The 20,575-nt window shown below is 47.6% G+C and overlaps 1 protein-coding gene and 1 long non-coding RNA gene across 5 annotated transcripts in view; one reads left to right on the forward strand and one right to left on the reverse strand.

Moving 5' to 3' along the window:
* Positions 1–20,575, reverse strand: part of LOC140419892 (uncharacterized) — a 48,230-nt gene that overhangs the window by 8,136 nt on the left and 19,519 nt on the right. Inside the window, exon 1 of one of the 4 annotated variants that reach the window (XR_011946068.1) lies at positions 2,843–3,067. The exons of 1 other annotated variant lie outside the window; for it this stretch is intronic. The gene's annotated coding sequence lies outside the window, so the exon portion shown is untranslated. Of the gene's footprint in view, positions 1–285; positions 2,406–2,587; positions 2,712–2,842; positions 3,068–20,575 lie in introns of those variants that run through there. 2 more of the 4 variants (XR_011946069.1, XR_011946070.1) reach the window with 2 other exon arrangements.
* Positions 2,902–13,467, forward strand: LOC140419895 (uncharacterized). Its single transcript, XR_011946074.1, has 2 exons — positions 2,902–3,373; positions 8,417–13,467. It is a non-coding gene; the product is annotated as an uncharacterized lncRNA (long non-coding RNA).

A 20,575-nucleotide genomic window follows, 5' to 3' on the forward strand; every position in this document is an offset into this window, starting at 1 on the left:
GGATAGAAATTCAGAACAGACAATTCTAGTTTCTATCGAACATTCTTTCCTCTCTCATTCTCCAAAAGCTGTAAATCTCCATCCCACACACTCTCCCTCCATTCTCACTCTGCTGTATCTAATATTCACCCTCCCAATTCTCCTGAAGGTGCTGATTCAGGCTGATTGACAGATCCATGCTCACTGCTTCCTGTCCTGGACACAGAGACCATAACAAACAGGAGCTGCAGTCAGCCATTCAGCCCATCAAGCCTGCACGTCTATTTTGTGGGGTCATTGACCAACCTATGTCAGCGACATTCTCCGTGTTGTTGACCAGAGGCTGAGTGTGCTGACTCAATATCTGTGAGCTCATGAGGCCGAGCTGTAAAATACCAAGAAAAGGAACAACGAACCCAAGGAGAGAATTCTGAACTTTGAGCAAAATGCCTCCTCGGCGGAGGCAGGAATTAAATCCTTGGAGAACCGTCTGAGTGCCGTGGGGGAGGTCCTGGGGGACTTGGAGAACCGAGGGTCAGAGAAAGAACATCCGAGTCGTCGGCCAGCCAGAAGGTGTGGAGGGTGAGGCTCCCGTCAGGTCCTTCGAGGACCGGCTGCCACGTTTTCTCAAGCTAGATGTGAAGCCTGGGTGGTTCAAATTAGAATGGGCATTGGATCCTGTCTTTGAGGCCGAGGGATTGTTTTCATCCCAGGCCTGTAATCATTCGCTTCCACAACTTGAAGATCACCAGAGGGTCCTGGAGACAGGTAAGGTGAGGTGGGACCTGGCTCCATGAGGGAGTGAGGATTTCCTTCTTTTGGCAGCCACACAAACGAAGCATCGAGGCTTCGATGAAGTTTGAAGGGAACTCAAGGCTGCGGGAGTGAATTCTGTCGCTTTATCCTGAGACCCTGTAAATTGTATCCGACAAGTCCGTCAAGTCTTTTGATAATCCGACTACTGCATCGGCCTTCATTAAATCCATGAAGGGTAAGGATTTGGAGGGATGGTTTGCAGCTCGGACTAACTAATCCAGACTCTTTCCTTATCACTGTTTTGTTGTCTGAATTTGTTATCTTTTATCCTGTTGAAGGGAGTTGTTATTCTGTGAGGGCCGATTGAATGTCTTCTTCTCCTCCCTCGAGTGTTACAGGGACTCATATTATCTTATCTTAGTTACGGTAGATGTGCCGTGTGCTTATTATCCGTCGTCTTTGTTCTTTGTCTTTCTTCTATTATCCGAACGTTAATCATGGCAGAACCGAGTGGCGCCATTGCCAACGGGTGGGTGGTGGTGGATGCAGGTTTTCACGGGTGGGTCTAAAATGTGGGAAGGACATTCGATCCCCATTCCCTTGTTGGACCTTCTTTTCTTCTCCTCAGTTTAGAGAAGGTATCCCGAGGGTAATAGTCTGGCCGTGGGGTTAATCCTCCGGGTCCTCAGTCATATTGAGGAATGTCCCCTTGAATCTGTTGTGGTGGTGATTCTTTTGTCTTTTTGTTATTATGGGAGGGTTTATGTGTTGTTGACTTATCCTACTCTGGTACAGACGGGGCATTTATCCGGGAAAGGAGCAGATTGGGGAGATTTTGGTGCCTTTGGTGTAAAATGAGTTGGAGGAGGGGGTCATGGCGCATACCCGACTGTGGTGTGAAAATCTGTTCCTGTTCTCTCTGTCGTCTAGCTAATGGCGGCAGTTAATCTGCTAATTTTCTCAGGGAATGTAAGGGGCATCCATCACCCTATCAGAAGGAAAAAAATCCTCTCCTTTCTTAAGGTGAAAGTCGACATAGCTTTATTGCAGGAATCTCATCAAGCTTAAACTCATTTGGTGCGGCAAGGTGGCACAGTGGTTAGCACAGCTGCCTCACAGCACCAGGGACACAAGTTAAATTCGGGCCTCGAGTGACTGCCTGGGTGGAGTTTGCACCTTCTCCTCGTGTCTGCGTGGGTTTTCTCTGGCTTCTCCCACAGGGCAAAGATGTGCAAGTTGGGTGGATTGGCCCCTTAGTGTTCAAATAGGTTAGGTAGGGTTACTGGGGGACAGTGACATGGTGGAGTCATGGGCCTAGGTAGGGTCCTCTTTCAAAGGCAGATGCGGAATCGATGGGCTGAATGGCATCCTTCTGCACTGTAGGGATTCTATGATGAGGTACACTGTAAATTGAGGCTGGATCGGTTGGGAAGGATTTTCTTTGCCTCTTTGTCATCAAGTAGCATGGGTGTGGCAATCCTTATTAATAAAAATATCCCTTTTAAGGTTGAAACCTGTACCAAGGACAAAGGAGGTAGATATGTGATCATTAGAGGTTTGGTGCATGAAGATGTTGTTTCAATAATGAATGTCTTTGGATGCCCGAACGACTCCCCGGAGTTCATTGCGAAGGCTTTTGTGGATTTTGCTGTTAGTTTCGACTAACTCTTTTGTGGTTGGTCACTTCAACGGCCACTTATATCCTCTGGTGGATAAGCTCCTGGTTACCTGGTTACCCCCGCCCCCCCCCCCCCCCCCCAAAGCTACAAGCTAGGGTGTTGGTCTCGGCTTGTGAGGAGGTGGGTTATGTGGATATTTGGGGAACTTTGCACCCGAGGGGCGGAGATTTTACCTTCTTTCCAGTCCCACGGCAATGTCAGACTAGAATCGCCGACTTCTTCGTGCCGAGAACGACCTGGTGTCCGCTTGCACCACAGGGAACATCATAAATACTGCCCATCGCCCCCCCCCCCCCCCCCCCCGGTTTTCTGGAGGTTCTGCTCGAGGGCTCACCCCCAGGTCGAGAAAGTGGAGGTTTGATGCCTCCCTGATCAGAGATACTACATTCACTGCACATTATAAGGAAGAGTTTGAGTTCTTCCGTTACCTCGGCCCCTGGTATTTCCCCCGCCAGACGTGTAAAGCTCATGCCGGGGGCGGGGGTGATCATTTCTGTCACTGCTGATGAAAGGTGCAGAATGCTGGAGAACCAGCGGCGTCTGGAGGTTTGTTTGCTGAAGGCCCAGGAGGACGTTTCCGCCGGAGTGAAGCTCAGTCACACAAACCCCGCGCTCTGATTGGCTGGAGGACCAGAGTCCTTCCGGTCAATGCCTCAGCAGGAAGTGAGCTCCCCCGCACATGCGCAGCATCCACTCTCCTTTAGACATGCGCAGTCTCAGGCAGGGGGGGGAGAGCGGCTTCCAGCTCTGGTCGGAGCCGTCAGCCGGTTGCCTGGAAACCTTGTCTCGAGGAGGTGTGGAGGGTGGGAGGGTTGAACGGGCGGGGCTCCCACGTCTGCGCACTGGAACCCAGTGACGACTCCGCGGAATAGAGTAATTCCTATTGGCTGATTCAGGGAGGGCTCCATTGTGATGTCACAGCGGAAGTGAAGGTAAACCTCCTCCTGTCTCCAACATCTGTGAGTAAAACACTTTCTTTTCTCATTCAATTGAATTCAATTCATTCAAAATTCATGGCGAATTTTCTTCCTTCAATTGAAAGGAAGTGAATCCAGGGAGGGTGCAGACTCTGGAAAGCTTGGCCCAGGTCTCTCTCTCTTAAATACATTGTGTGGAGATGCCGGCGTTGGACTGGGGTGAGCACAGTCAGAAGCCTTGCAACACCAGCTTAAAGTCCAACAGGCTTGTTCCGATATCACTAGTGCTCCGAAAGCTAGTGATATCGAAAGAAACCTGTTGGACTTGAACCTGGAGTTGGAAGACTTCTTACTGTCTTAAAGACATTGACATCCTTTGCTCCCTCAGCTTGACACATTTATTTATTTGGCTAAAAGAATGGTCTATTTCCTGAAGTTCAGAATTTAAGGGCTGCTTTCCCCAGGATTTGGCTGATATTTAAGGGGACAGTAAATTAATATCTGACAGAGATATGTCCAGTGTTGTTATTTGGTACATATTAGATATATTGTTTATGGTTCTATAATGAAGTATATTATTATTTCAATCGTGTAATATTGTGCTGTAGCTACGTTATATATTTACAGTCATCTCTTCCCTCAGAGGGTTGTGATTCTCTGGATTTCTCTTCCAAAGGGACCAGTGGAGTCTGGGGGTCACTGAATGCCGGTGGGGAGGGGTTGAGGGATAAGGCCCCGCATCTTGCTAACTTCCCCTTCGGATGGTCCCCCTTGGGATTTAAATATTTGGGAATGTCAATGACCCCCCCCCTTTCAGACAGCTATATGGGGCCAACTTTCCACAGCTGATGGTGACTATTAGGTGGGACCTTGCCCGGTGGTCGGATCTTTGGATTTCATGGCGAGGGAGGATCATCTTCATTAAAATGAATGAGTTGCCCGTCAACCTCTAGGGGGGAGGGGAGAGGAGGGGAGGGAGTGGGGAGGGGAGGGAGTGAGGAGGGGAGGGGAGGAAGGGAGTGAGGAGGGGAGGGAGTGAGGAGGGGAGGGGAGGGAGTGGGGAGGGGAGGGAGTGAGGTGGGGCGGTTGGTTCGGGAGTTGGGGGTTGGGTGGGTTTGGGGGTTTTGTGGTGGTTTTAATTTGCAATGTTATAAGAACATAAGAACTCGGAGCAGGAGTAGGCCATCTGGCCACTCGAGCCTGCTCCACCATTCAATGAGATCATGGCTGATCTTTTGTGGACTCAGCTCCACTTTCCTGCCCGAACACCATAACCCTTAATCCCTTTATTCTTCAAAAAACTATCCATCTTTATCTTAAAAACATTTAATGAAGGAGCCTCTACTGCTTCACTGGGCAAGGAATTCCATAGATTCACAACCCTTTGGGTGAAGAAGTTCCTCCTAAACTCAGTCCTAAATCTACTTCCCCTTATTTTGAGGCTATGCCCCCTAGTTCTGCTTTCACCTGCCAGAGGAAACAACCTGCCCGCATCTATCCTATCTACTCCCTTCATAATCTTATATGTTTCTATAAGATCCGCCCTCATCCTTCTAAATTCCAACGAGTACAGTCCCAGTCTACTCAGCCTCTCCTTGTAATCCAACCCCTTCAGCTCTGGGATTAACCTAGTGAATCTCCTCTGCACACCCTCCAGTGCCAGTACGTCCTTTCTCAAGTAAGGAGACCAAAACTGAACACAATACTACAGGTGTGGCCTCACTAACACCTTATACAATTGCAGCAGAACCTCCCTAGTCTTAAACTCCATCCCTCTAGCAATGAAGGACAAAATTCCATTTGCCTTCTTAATCACCTGTTGCACCTGTAAACCAACTTTTTGCGACTCATGCACTAGCACACCCAGGTCTCTCTGCACAGCAGCATGTTTTAATATTTTATCATTTAAATAATAATCCCTTTTGCTGTTATTCCAACCAAAATGGATAACCTCACATTTGTCAACATTGTATTCCATCTGCCAGACCCTAGCCCATTCACTTAGCCTATCCAAATCCCTCTGCAGACTTCCAGTATCCTTTGCACTTTTTGCTTTACCACTTATCTTAGTGTCGTCTGCAAACTTGGACACATTGCCCTTGGTCCCCAACTCCAAATCATCCATGTAAATTGTGAAATTGTTATCTGCTGTAAACGTTAAAATGCTAAAATCTGAATAAAAATACTTTTTAAAAAAAATCTATCCACTACTCCAATAATGGCTGGACTGAAACACTGGAGATCGACACAAACAGCAGCCTGTCATCTGCACACAGAGTGATCTTGTGCTGCCTCACCCCACCCCCCAGTCCTGATATCCGATGATCAGATCTAATATCCTCCGGCAAGGGCTCAATGGCCAATGCAAACAGCAAGGGAGACAGAGAGCAGCCCTGTCTAGTCCCGCTCTCAAGCTCAAAATTCAACACCCTTAAACCATTTGTGAGCACCGAATGATCAATGAAAGGTTTCCACCTCCGGGTGAGCCCCTCTGCCGTCCCCCACAAAGCGAACGTGACCTTCTCCAGCCGCAGGGATTCTGCCAGGTCGCTCACCCACATTCCCGCTTCCGGCCGCTCCGAGTCCCGCCAGCACAACAAAATCCATCTCCGGGCTATCAGGGAGGCGGAGGCCAAAACATCGGCCTCTCTCCCCACCTGGACTCCCGTATCCTCCGACACACCGAATATCGCCACCTCCGGACCCGGGGCCACCCCCACACCCATAACATCCGAGAACCCCTGCCAGAACCCCTTCAGCAACGCCCTGCCCCCTCCCATCCTGTCTCCAGGAACACCTTCACTCATGGGGTCTCCCCGCCCCATACACACACATACACACACAGACCTCCCTCAGCCCATGCACCCTCTCCCCTCTCCACCTTAGGGAACTCCAACCCATCCAGGAACCGTCTCGACCCCTCCTCCCTGGTCGGGGGCTCCATCTCGTACAGCCACCTATAGAAGGCCTCAAATGCCCCATTCATCCCCTCCAGATCCGTTACCACCTTGCCCCTCTCGTTCCTCACTGTACCAATCTCCCTCGCCGCTGCCTGCTTCCTCAGCTGATGGGCCAGCAGCCTGCTCGCCTTTTCCCCACTCATACACTGCCCCTCTGGCCCTCCGCAACTGCCCCGTGGACACCAACCCAAACTCCATCTGGAGCCTCTGCCTCTTCTTTAACAACCTCTCCTCCAGGGCCACCGAGTCCCTGTGATCCACCCTCAGAGTATCCCCTACCAGCCTCGCCCTCTTCCCTTACCAGTCTCTCCAAACAGGCGCCGGAATATGGCAACTAGGGGCATTTCAAAGTAACTTCATTTGAAGCCTACTTGTGACAATAAGCGATTTTCATTTTTCATTTCATTTCACGCTCCATCCTCTCCCTATGCACATCGATCGAAATAAACTCCCCCTAACTACTGCCTTAAGTGCCTCCCACAGTGTGGTGGCTGTGACCTCCCCCGTGTCATTCAACTGCACATAGCCCAGTGTGGCAGCCCTCACTTGCTCACACACTCCCTCATTCGCCAACAGCCCCACATCTAACCTCCACTGCGGCCATTGCCCCCCCCCCCCTGCACCTCCCGCAAATCCACCCAGTGCGGCGCGTGGCCGGAAACCACAATCTCCGAGTCGGCCATCCCGGCCCACAGCACCTTGTCCATAACAAACTGTCGATCCGGGAATACACCCGGTGCGTACGGGAGAAATACGAAAACTCCTTCGCCCTCGGCTTCCCAAACCTCTGTGGGTCCGCCCCCTGATGTGCTTCATGACCCTCCTCCACCCGACTTAAAACTCGACCGATCCAAACTCGGATCCAGGATCGTATCGACATCACCCTCCATAATCATCCGGTGCATTGTCCAGGTCTGGGATCTTCCCTAACACCCGCCTCATAAAAGTCCACCTCGTCCCAATTCTGGACATAAATCAGGAATACCGGCATCCCTCCAACTACCCACTGACCGTCACATACCGGATCGGCCACAATGCTCCCCCACCCCAAAAAACAATCTCTTATTAACCAACAGCGCCACCCCCTCGTCTTCATGTCGAACCCCGAGTGGAACCCCTGCCCCACCATCCCCTTCCTCAGCCTCGTCTGATCCCCCAACTTCAGGATCGTCTCCTGCAAGAACACCACGTCCGCCTTCAGGCTCCTCCAATGCGCAAAAACATGTGACCGTTTAACCGGCCCATTCAACCCAGCCTTGGGGCGGGGGGGGGGGGGAGGAGAGAGAGAGAGAGCTCCCCTGCCAATCAGCCAGATTCCATTTTAAGCCAGCCCCCAGCCCGGGTCACCAGGCCTGCCTTCCGATATCTTCCGCCATAACCCAATCACCACCCCCCCTTCCTCCTGGCAACCGCCCACTTCACCCCCGTTAACTAGCCCGCCCAGCTAGCATGGTGGTCCCCGGCCAAGGCCGCTGACTTCCCTCCGCCCTTAAAGTCCACCCCTCCCCCATCCTCTCAGCCACAAACAAAGAGAAACAAAAGGCACGCTCACCATCACTGCTTCCCCATCGAATCCTAGGAGGGAGTCGAGGGTTATGGGGAAAAGGCAGGAAAATGGAGAGAAAGCTGAGATGAGGAGGGATTTCTTCACTTGAGGATGTGGTGAAACTTTGGAATTCTCTCCCCCAGAGACCATGGAGCCTCAGTCATCAAGTATTTTCAAGACCGACACCGATAGGTTTCTCGATATTGAAGAGATTGAGGGAACTGGGGAATAGTGTGGGAAAATGGTGCTGAGGTAGGTCGGCCAATTATCTCATTGAATGGTCGAGTAGGCTCGATGGGCTGAATGGCCGACTGTAGCTCCTATTTGTTATGATCTCTGTGGCCTGGACAGGAAGCAGTGAGCATGGGTCTGTCAATCAGCCTGAATCAGCCCCTCAGGAGAATTGGGAGGGTGAATATTAGATACAGCAGAGTGAGAATGGAGGGAGAGTGTGTGGGATGGAGATTTACAGCTTTTGGGGAACAAGAGAGGAAAGAATGTTCCATAGAAATTAAAATAATCTGTTCTGAATTTCTATCCTGTACTGATTGTGATGTCTTTTGTAAACTCCTTTTACAGGATGTTAAAAGGACAGAATTTACAGACAGAAATCTCAACCATCACGTCTAGATCTGACAGACTCACTCGGTTCATCGGCCATTAAATCTGGAAGGAGAAATGTTTGCCCTGATGGCTTCAAAAGATTTTAACCATCAGTGTGACTGGAAAAGCACCGAGACACACACACCCGAGTGAGAGTGTTCCAGAGCACTGACTGTGGAAAAAGCCTTAACCAGTTACACAGCCTGAAAAACATTGCACCATTCACAGCGGGGAGAGACCGTACACGTGTTCTGTGTGTGGACGAGGCCTCAACAGATTGTCCAACCTGGAGAGACAGGAGGAGACCCAAAACATGGAGAAACGGTGGAAATGTGGGGACTGTGGGAAGGGATACAGATCCCCATCAGAGCTGGAAGTTCACCGACGCAGTCACACTGGGGAGAGGCCGTACACCTGCTCTCAGTGTGAGAAGGGATTCACTCAGTTATCCAGCCTGAAAAAACACCAGCGAGTTCACACCGGGGAGAGGCCATACACCTGCTCTCAGTGTGAGAAGGGATTCACTCAGTTATCCAGCCTGAAAAAACACCAGCGAGTTCACACCGGGGAGAGGCCATTCACCTGCTTTCAGTGTGGGAAGGGATTCAGTGAGTTATCCGACCTGAGGAGACACCAGCGAGTTCACACTGGGGTGAGGCTATTCACCTGCTCTCAGTGTGGAAAGGGATTCACTTGGTTAGAGAACCTGAAGTCACACCAACGAATTCACACTGGGGAGAAGCCATTTACATGCTCTCATTGTGGGAAAGGATTCACTCAGTCAAATTGCCTGCAGACACACCAGCGAGTTCACACTGGGGAGAGGCCGTTCACCTGCTCTCAGTGTGGGAAGGGATTCTGTGTTTCCTCGTCCCTGCTGAGACACCAACAAGTTCACAATTGATTACAGTGATGGATTCTGCTGTTATTGTTTCTGCTTCAATTACATCCAGGGCTGCATTTCGTTCTCTCTTCTCTTTCTCAGGGAATCTGAGACAGGAAAAATGATGCAACCGTGGCGAACAAGAAAAGTTAAAGATTACATTAGATCAAAGGAAGAGGCTCATAAAGTGGCCCAAATAGTAGTGAGCCTGAGGATTGGGAACTTGTTTTAGAATTCAGCAAAGGAGGACCAAGAAACTGATAAAGAGAAAATAGAATATGAGAGCAAACTGGGGAAAAACATGAAAACCGACTGGAAAAGTTCCGATAGGAATGTGAAAAGGAAAAGATTAGCAAAGACCAATGTGGGTCCATTCCAGGCAGAGACAGGAGAGTTGATAATGGGGAATAAGGAAATAGCAGAGACACTAAACAATGTGTGTCTGTCTTCACAGAGGAAGATACAGAAATTGTCCCCCAAAACACTAGAGAACCAAGGGACTAGTGAGCACAAGGAACTGCAAGAGATTAGTATTAGTGAAAAAGTAGTACTGGAGAAATTAATGTGGTTGAAAGTTAATAAATCCCCAAAAGCTGCTGCTCTACATCCCAGAGTGTTGAAAGAGGTGGCTGTAGAGATAGTGGATACATTGGTGATCACCTTTCACAATTCTATAGATTCTGCAATGGTTCCTGCAGATTGGAAGGTGGTAAATGTAACCCCAATATTTAAGGAGGGAGAGAGAAAACTGGGAACCACAGACCCATTAGCCTGACATCAGTAGGAGGGAAAATGCTACAATCTATTATAAAGGATGTGATAACATACAAATTAGGAGCAGGAGTAGGCCACTCGGCCCCTCGAGCCTGCTCCACCATTCAGTAAGTTCACAGCTGATCTGATTGTAACCTCAAAAACACATTCCTGACGACCCGCCGATAACCTTTCACCTTCTAGGCAAGAATTTATCCTGCTCTGCCTTAAAAATATTCACAGACTCTGTTTCCACTGCCCTTTGAGGAAGAGAGTTCCAAAGACTCGCGACCCTCGGAGAGAAAAAGTTCTCCTCTGCCTTAAGTGGGCAAGTTATTACTTTTAAAGTGACTCCAATTTCTATATTCTCCCTCAAGAGGAAACATCCTTTCCACATCCACCCTGTCAAGGCCCCTCAGGATCTTATACGGTTCAATCAAGTCACCTAAACTCCATCGGACACAAGCCCAGCCTGTCCAATCATTTCTCATAAGACCAGCCTCCAATTCCAGGTATGAGTCCGGTAAACCTTCTCTGAACTGCTTCCAACACATTTACATCATTTCTTAAATGAGAGCAATACTATTCACAGTGCTCCAGATGTGGTCTCACCAATATCCTGTATAACTGAAGCATAACCTCCCTACTTTTGTATTCAATTCTCCCACAATAAACAATAACATTCTATTAGCTTTCCTAATTACTTGCTGTTCCTGTATACTCGCCTTTTGTGATTCATGCTCTTGGACACCCCGATCCCTCTGAATCTCAGAGCTCTGCAACCTCTCACCATTTAGATAATAAGCTTTGTGCCAAAATGGACAATGTCACATTTTCCCACATAATACTTTATTTTACAGATCTTTTCCCACTCACGTAACCTATCTATATCCTTTTGTAACCTCCAATATGTCCTCTTCACAATTTACTTTCCTGCCTATCTTTGTACCATTGGAACATAGGAGCAGGAGTTGGCCATTCAGCCCGTCGAGCCTGCTCCACCATTCAATACAATCACGGCTGATCATCCACTTCAATGCTTTTCCCCACACTATCCCCATATCCCTTTGTGAACTCAATGACTGATCTCCCACAGCCCTCTGGGGTAGAGAATTCCAAAGATTCACAACTTGTAGATTTCTATTGATCAAATGGTTGCCCTGTTCTATTCCCGTATCCCTGTCGGTTTATCTCCCTCAAAAGCCCATCCAATTTCCTTTTGGAAACATTCCATCATCTCCGCTTCTACCCCCTCGTAGGAAGCGGGTTTCAGGAATTTCCAAATACTGCCAAACTCTCGTTCAAGTCTAAAATTTTCTTCAGATATGAACGAGAATCAGAGAGTACAGAAGGAAGCATTCAGCCCACCATTCCCATGCTAGCTCTTTCAATGAACAATCAATTTGTTCCCATCACCCTGCAATTTTATATTCCCACAGAATCTGTCCAGTTCCCTTTTGTAAGTTACAGTTGAATTTACTTCCTGCAGGGCAGCACAGTGGCGCAGTGGGTTAGCTCTGCTGCCTCACGATGCCGAGGTCCCAGGTTCGATCCCAGCTCTGGGTCACTGTCCATGTGGAGTTTGCACAGTCTCCCCGTGTTTGCGTGGGTTTTGCCCCCACAAACCAAAAGATGTGCAGGGTGGGTGGATTGGCCATGCCAAATTGCCCCTTAATTGGAAAAAATGAATTGGGTACTCTAAATTTATATTAAAAAATTTTTTTAAAGAATTTACTTCCCAAATTACAACAACTCGTTCTGTTTTAAATACTTTCACGATACACTGTGTTTGGATTTTCACAGGGGATTTGCAATGGAAAGAAAGACATGGTTGTTGCACAAAATCAAGACTCAGTCTTTATTGATGATCTTTGTGAGTGGACCGAGTGTGATATATCCAAGGTTGGGGACTAGTTCTAAAAATAATTTCCATTTATTTGAGTGGCACAGTAGTTGGCCCTGTTGCCTCACAGCACCAGGGGCCCATGTTCGATTCTGGCCATGGTCACTGTGTGGAGTTTGTACGTCCTCCTGTGTCTGTGTGGGTTTCCTCCGAGTGCTCTGGTTTCCTCCCACAGTCCTAAGATGTATGGGTTAGGTGGATTGGCCCTGATAAATTGCCCCCCAGTGTCCAGGGATGTGCAGATTGGGTTATGGGGTTACGGGTGAGTGGATATGGGTAGAGTGCTCTCTGGAAGAGTCGGTGCCGACTCGATTTGCTAAATGGCCTCCTTCTGCACGCAAGGGATTCTGTATCTATTTCTATAACACCTTTCATGACCACACAATCTCCTAAAGCTTTTTACAGCCTTTGAAATACTTTTGAAGTGTAGTCACTGTTGTAATGTCAGAAATTCTGGGTATGTCTCATTACTAATATTTAGTTTTAAAAATCAATCACTTGTCCATCTTGACTGTTATAAGTAACAAGGTCAAGGAAGCCATGTTAAACTCTGAATCCTGACTGGATCTTTATTTTGAAAATTTGTTCTGGACAAACCAAACTGTTTCTAGAAACTGATGAATAAGGCAAAATTGTTTAAAGAAACAAATTGTTCCAGAATTTTGTAAAGCTACAGGGTATCATATCCTGCCAAAGTCTAGCTCAAGTCTAAGACTCATTGTTCAATCCAATCAAAGTTAGTAAGAAAGAAAGTGATTGTCTTCCATAAAACAGTCTTTTTCAACCACTGGATATTGTATTAACCAAATGTATTAATTAAAGATTACTGTATTAGTTAGCTGCCAGTCAGTAACAGATGACTGATTCAGTAATGAGCCTTAATTGAGTGACAATTAAATAATCAATAATGAATCAGTAGTTATAGTAAGAGACTGAGTTACATTTGCTATAAAATGTAAAAGCTTAATTGTTGTGTATATAAAATATGTGCAATGAGGATAAATGTACTGGCAAGAGAGACCTTCAAGCTCTGATTAGCCTCAACATTTGAAACTCTATGAATAAAGGATTGTATCGAATCAGATAAAGGGATAGTATGAAACAGTTCTATTGTATTCCTGTCTGAGATAATGAGAGAAGGTCGTGTCAGTAATTGGGAATCCAATTAAATTAATCTAGTGACCAAATTGACCAATTGTCCTGTTACAACAGGCCCAACTCTGACGTGAGGTAATGGTCACTTTGGGGATAAAAGTAGAGGTTTCAAAGGTCTTCCTTGCTGTCCAAGTACTGAAGATTGCCGAGGCTGAGTTCCAAGGAAATTACTGTGAACGAAGGAGCCAGACTCCCGAGGCTGAATTCCACAAGAATTCCTGACAAAGAAGGAGCCAGAGAGGGTTACGCTTCTACAGACTGATCACCCACATGAAGTTGTAAAAGTCAATGTCTCAAAGTTTCTTTGAATAAACTTTTTAAATTTAATATAAAGCGAATTCTGTCTTTGCCTTAATTGCCTTGTCTGAACCAAAGTGAATTTATTAAGTGGTAAGTTGGCTGAAATCAATAAAGTTCCAGATAACAAGATCAGAAAACATAAACCTTCAATTTAAAAACTTGCATTTCTATAGCACCTTTCACAACCACAGGACGTCGCAAAGTGCTTTGCAGCCAATGAAGTACCTTTGAAGTGTATTCATTGTTGTAATGTAGGAAACACATCAGCCAATTTACACACAGCAAGATCCCACACACAGCAATGTGATAATGAGCAGATGATGTGTTTTTAGTGATGTTGACTGAGGGATAAATATTGACCGGGACACTGGAGATAACTCCCCTGCTCTTCTTCAAAATAGTGGCTGTGGGAACTTTTACATCCACCTGAGAGGGGCAGACAGGGCCTCAGTTTAACATCTTATTTGAAAGAAGGCCTCCCTCAGTGCTGGGACGAGGAATGTTGGATGTGATTTTTGTCCTCTGGTCCCTGGACTGGGATTTGAACCCACAACCTTCTGACTCAGGTGAGAGAGCTGCCCACTGAGCCACGGCTGACACTATCAACAATACAAAGTTAGAAAGGGAAAGTTATCCTTTAAAACTCCCACCCTTTGTCTCCCCTCTCACCCACTTTCCCTAAAGTACACCAATGTGACATGAAAAGGGGTGGCACGGTAATAATAGAAACCCTGGTATAAATAACATAGATTTGATTGGCAAATGTTGAAGTCTGGGTTTAGAGCCACAAGTTTTGACTTCCCATTTGAGCCACGGGCACCTTTCTGTGTCTATTGCTCTTGTCAATGACAGCCAGGAGACGGAGCTGAGGCTGAATTTAGCTGAGAATAACAGGGCTTGCGCACCAGTTGAGAAATTGCCATGGGCGTCGCACTAATAGAGAGACAGGAAGATGCTGGAGGACTGACTGGGAAATGGGCCTCCAACCAATTGTTATATCGGTCACTCGGAGCTAAAGAGAAACCCGTCTCTTTAACTACATATACAGGGAAGAGGCTGCAATGAAATCTGTCCCTTTTAAACCTGCACAAAAACAGGAGGCTCAGATTCACAGGCTGCAGGAGGAGTCCATTCAGCCCATCGTGCCCCTGCTATCTCTTTGAAAGGACTCTCCCATTCATCCAACTGCTCTGATCTTTCCCCAGAACCCTGCAAATTCTTCCCTTTCAAGTATTTACTATTTGGAAAGATACAATTGAATCTGCTTTCAGGCAGATCAGAACAACTCGCTGTGTCAATAAATAAAATAAAATCTCATCTCCCCCTCTGGCTCCTTTGCCAATTACATTAGAGGGACTCACTTTCCGTTAAAGAGCCTGTCAACCCCTCTCACCCACTTTCTCTAAAGTGCATCAACCTAATGCAAAGTCCAGAAAAATCTAATATTTTTACTGATAATCGTTTATTAATGATGTGGAGATGCCGGCGCTTGTTTATTAATGAAACAGAACATGGCTAAAAAAACAGAAAATGACTTGCGGATCAAAGACAACCAGAGTAAAAGGATGTTCACAATGTTCTGGGCCCAAACGGTTTGTCTTTAATTCATCTGTAGCCTGTTCCCTGCCCTCTTTGTGGAAACCTCCGCTCAGTCCACAAGCATGACCCTGACCTTCCGCCTGCTGCCATTAGAATTCACCACCTTGCTCTCATACATAGAAGATGGGAGCAGGAGGAGACCTTTTGGCCCTTCGAGCCTGCTCCACCATTCATTACGATCATGGCTGATCATCCAACTCAAGAGCCTAATTATGCTTTGTCCCCATAGCCTTCAAACCCATACGCCTCAAGTGCTATATCTAGCCGCCTCTTGAATATAGTCAATGTTTTAGCATCAACTACTTCCTGTGGTAATGAATTCCACAGGCTCACCACTCTTTGGGTGAAGAAATGTCTCCTCATCTCTGTCCGAAATGGATCCTCAAACTGTGACCGCTGGTTCTGGACAAACCCACCATTGGGAACATCCTCACTGCATCTACCCTGTCTAGTCCTGTTAGAATTTTATACGTCTCTATGAGATCCCCCCCCTCATTCTTTTGAACTCCAGCGAGAACAATCCCAACCTCGTCAATCTCTCCTCATATGACAGTCCCGCCATCCCTGGAATCAATCTGGTAAACCTTCGCTGCACTCCCTTGAGAGCAAGAACATCCTTCCTCAGAAAGAGACCAAAACTGCACACAATATTCTCGGTGTGGCCTCATCAAGGCCCTGTATAAATACAGCAACATGTCCCAGCTTCTGTACTCGGAACCATGCTCACATTTCAGTCCTCGGCCTGCTCAATGTTCCGGAGAAGCCCAACACAAGCTGGACCAACAGCCCCTCATCTTCCCATGAGGCACTTTACAGCCTTCCAGACTCAACATTGAGTTCAACAACTTCACACCCTGAACTCTCCTCCATTTTGATTTGTTTTTTTGCCGAGTGCCAGTCTGCATCTTGTTTTCATGTTTTTTTGCTTCCAGCCAGAGCTGTCCTTTATTCTGCCATTCCTCTGGACCAATGCTTTGTTTCTTTACCACAACCATTACCTCTCCCTTTGCCTTTTGTTCCAGGACATTTTTGACATTTAATCTCACCCACCCTCTAACCAATCCCTGACTTTCCCTTTTGTTCTACATGACCCTCCCCCTTTCTCACCAGCATCGACTGGGAACCCATCTGGCCCAGCTGCCTTCCCTGCCTGCATTCTCCCAATCGTCACCTTCACCTCCTCCACCCCCCTCCTCCAACCCTGCCCTCTCCACCTCCCCAACCTCGGGCACTCTAACCCACCCAGAAACTCCCTCATCTCCTGCTCCTCCTCTGGTGGCTCCGACTTATACAAGTCCCGATAGAACTCCTCAAACACCTTATTAATCTGTTCTGGAGCCACCACCAGCTCCCCCATCCTGTCCTGCACCTAAACTCTCTCCCTTGCTGCGACCTCCCTACGGAGCTGACCTGCCAACATACAGCCTGCCTTCTCCCCATACTCATAGACCGTCCCCCTCGCTCTTCTCAACTGATGCACATCTTTGCCTGTCTCTTCTATCAGTTGTTGCCATTCCTCCCTCTCCTCCCGACCACCTTGACCTTTAACGGGATCACCTCCTGTTCTTCCCAGAATCACCCCATCCACTTCCTCTTGCAAACACCTCACCCAGTATCGATCTCCTCCCCCCACCATTCACACCTCCCAGGTCCATTGAAACCTGTTTGACCAGGTTCCAATGATCATGACTCCTCCCCCACCACACTCCCGTTCACCAGCCATCCTACGTTTTCTCGTGTGGTGACCCCTGCCAGAGCCCCCCCTCCTCTCCACCCCCTCCTCAGTAACCCAGCCCCACGTTCCTGAAACCAAGAAACAATACAGAACCGCACCATAACGAAAAAAACACAACACAGGTAAATAAACTCCCCCACTGGAGCTTGTTTCTTGGACTAGGCCAGTTTTCAGAGGCTTGATTCACAGTATAAAGGTGTTATACCCTCAATAACAACACGAGTGTGGAATGGTAAAATGAAGGCTTTAATAAGCAGAGAACTAGCCAGGTACAGAGACGAGTGCTCACTGAGTGCCGCCGACAGGGCGTCACCTTATATATGGCTCCCTGGTGGGCGGAGCCGGAGGCAGAGTTCCCCAGGGTTCCAAACCTGGTCTTAAAGGGGCATTACCTACATGGTATTAAAGGTACAGTAACCATTCTTCACATTCACCCCCTGTTTAAAAAAAAACACAGAGTCTGTCGAGGGTGAAGTGGAATTACATGTCTATTCTATTTGGCGGCCTGATCGTCCTCGTCGACCTTCTCAGCTCTGGCGGTGGTGCGGCGGCACAGATGTCTTTGGTGAGGGTACATCCGGGAGCACGGTGGTCGGAGCTTTCGTCCAGATTGGGGTAGGGGGTTGGAGGGCAGGGGGAACAGCTGGGGGTAGCGGTGCCGGCGCCAGCAGGGAGTGTGGAAGGGAGGGTGCTGGGAGGGGGGGGGGGGCGCGGTCGGTGTCTACAGGCGGTGTTGGGGTCCGGGGGGGGGGCATCAGTGGGGGAACCAGCGGGTGCCAGGTCCCGGAGGGAAACCATGTCCTGCCTTCCGCCAGGGTACGCGCCGTACACGTATCGGGGTTCGCATGTAGCAGCTGGACCCTCTTGATCAGGGGGTCCGTCATATGGCTCCTCGTGTGCCTCCGGAGAAGAACAGGTCCCGGAGTCGTCAACCAAGGTGGAAGCGAGACCCCAGAGGTGGACTTCCTGGGAAAGACAAACAAGCGATTGTGAGGGTTCTCATTCGTGGCCATGCAGTGGAGCGACCTAATGGAATGGAGGGCATCAGGTAGAACCTCCTGCCAGGAGGTGGTTGGGAGACTTCTCGGCCGTAGGGCCAGAAGGACAGCCTTCCAAACTGTCGCGTTCTCCCTCTCCACCTGCCCGTTTCCCCGCGGGTTATAACTGGTCGTTCTGCTCGAGGCGATGCCCTTGCTGAGCAGATACTGACGCAGCTCATCGCTCATGAACGATGTACCCTGGTCGCTGTGGATATAAGTGGGGAAACCAAACTGGGTGAAGATGCTGTGCAGTGCCTTTACCACGGTGGCCGAGGTCATGTCGGGACAGGGAACGGAAAATGGGAAGCGGGAGAACCTGTCGATGACGGTTAGGAAGTAGAAGTGGACGTGAGGGGACCTTTGAAGTCCACGCTTAGTCGCTCAAAGGGCCCCGAGACCTTTACAAGGTGAGCCTTATCTGGCCGGTAGAAGTGTGGTTTGCACTCCGCGCAGATCTGGCAAGCCCTGTTCATGGCCTTGACCTCCTTGGTGGAGTAAGGTAGGTTGCGGGACTTGATAAAGTTGGCGAGCCGGGTAACCCCCGGGTGACAGGTCATTGTGGATGGCCCGCAGGCGATCCTCCTGCTCGTTGGCGCACGTGCCGCGGAACAGGGCATCTGGGGGCTCGTTGAGCTCCCCTCGACGATACTTGATATCGTACGCGTAGGTGGAGAGTTCGATCCTCCAACTCAAGATTTTATCATTTTTAATTTCGCCCCATTGTGCGTTGTTAGGGGTGAAAATATTCACACGAAGGCCTGAGTACAAGTTTAAAAAAGCAGTTTATTATGTCAGTATTCTGGGAGACAAGATCTGGGGATTCCGCAGCCCCTGACAGCACTTTATAACACTTGAGTTAAAGCTCACATGGGTTAATGTACAGATTCAAGGGCGGAATTAGATCTTTTCTCATTTACATACAATCAACTGTATTCGGGTCACACTTATTGCATGCAATAAATCAATTTTCCTGCCATACCCAATTATCACTTATATGGTTAAAGTGGGTGTTGTCTTACCCGCCCCTAACTTCATACAGAAGTCATTCAAAACTAACATAATGATGTGTCCTCTCTACAACCTTAGACCTTGAGCTTATCAAGGATACATTGCAAGTCTTGTTCTGTGAAGCTGTTATCAGCGGCTGTTGGGACACTCTCTATACATACCCACACTTGGGTCTCATGAGACAGTTTACAGGGAATGTGGCTTGTTCAGCCATTTTATATCACAAAATAGCTAACAGCCATTTTGTGTCTTTTCTGATGTTAACAGCATTGTGTATACACTATCTATTTCTACAAATTGCCTCCTCTAAACAGGCATCTAAGCCAATGAGTACCTTTTGTTTCATCAGAACTATTCAAAAGTAATATCGGAGCACAAATGTAGTTACAGGGCCACCTATAATTTATATCATAGTCCAGTATCACAAAATGCCCTCCAACACGTCCCCCTTTTGGTCATGGAAGATGTTTACAGAACTCCAACTGATCACAATGAAATGATATGAGAGCTGCATGGTGCATTTAATACGGCCATTGGGGCATGTAACCTCCCAGATGTTCCGTACGTACACCGTGCATGTGATTCAATGATCACCCCTCAAACAAACCCATATATGTCACATTTAATGTCTTGATATCAATCATTCCTGCCTCCCTGACTAACTCTGCTGTCTGTCATTAAATTATGTTATTCATAGCAGTTCTCAAGTAAGCTCATCTCACAGTCCCATACCCGCTGCCACTAACTGTCACTCTGAAGTAAATCCTCTGTGTGTTTATTTTTCAAAGCGTGGATTTTTTTCGTTAACTAGTGGTAAAGCTTAACTGATTGACTGATCTTGAGTCTTCATTCCCTCAGAGTTTTTGCAAGATGTGGGACCATCTCTTGCTATTTATATTCCTAACTCAAATTATCCTTGCTAGGCCTATAGTGGTGGGCCAAAGGGGTACAAAAGTTATAGTGATAGGAGGTGACTATTTTCCTTTTCTTCCGTAAACTTAAAATGCATGGGGGCAGGTGTAATCTCTAAGACACAACCATGAGTTCTGATTAACCCACATTCGTTCAACTCTCCCTGTCCCATTGGGTGGGGGCAACGTGAGGGAGATCCCCTATATTATTCCTGCACATAGCAGAGGTCTCAATGTGATAGTACCTGAGGGAGGTGTTAGCCTGTACGATTCCAATGTCCTCCAGTGAGTGTGGACAGGCAAACCCAGCACGGGAGTGTTGGATTGCCGCCAGGTTCCTGTTATCAAGTGACTGAGAACGATGTGTTTTTTCAATATAGATTTGCTTTCAATCAGAGTTGTGTGTTTTTCCTTTTAAAAAAACAACAGCTTCACACATTGTCTGCAGTTTTAATTTCCAAGCTAATTTTAAACATTTATTTGGAAATATCAAACACAATCAGTTATTGAATATCTGACTGAACCAATTTTGCGCTGTATCGTGGTTCTCTACCAGACGTCATGTTGTCACCACCCTTCTTTTGTTTAAACAAGAAACATGATCGTGGACATAATTTATTTACCCATCTGTCCTTTACACTTAATTCTGCAATCTCAGAATTAAAACATCTGCATCGTGAGACAGGTTAATGTTACCCTACTGATGATTACAAAGTATTTGTGTCAGGAAAGTTTTAACCCTGAACTAATGAAACACCGGCTTGGTCGTATGTATTGTAACTGTCATATGTATTTCAACTATCCTAATTTCCATTGAAAACCATAAAACTAATATGTTCTTATTCTTA

Source organism: Scyliorhinus torazame, chromosome 5 (genome assembly GCF_047496885.1).
Source record: "Scyliorhinus torazame isolate Kashiwa2021f chromosome 5, sScyTor2.1, whole genome shotgun sequence".
NCBI lineage: Eukaryota > Metazoa > Chordata > Chondrichthyes > Carcharhiniformes > Scyliorhinidae > Scyliorhinus > Scyliorhinus torazame.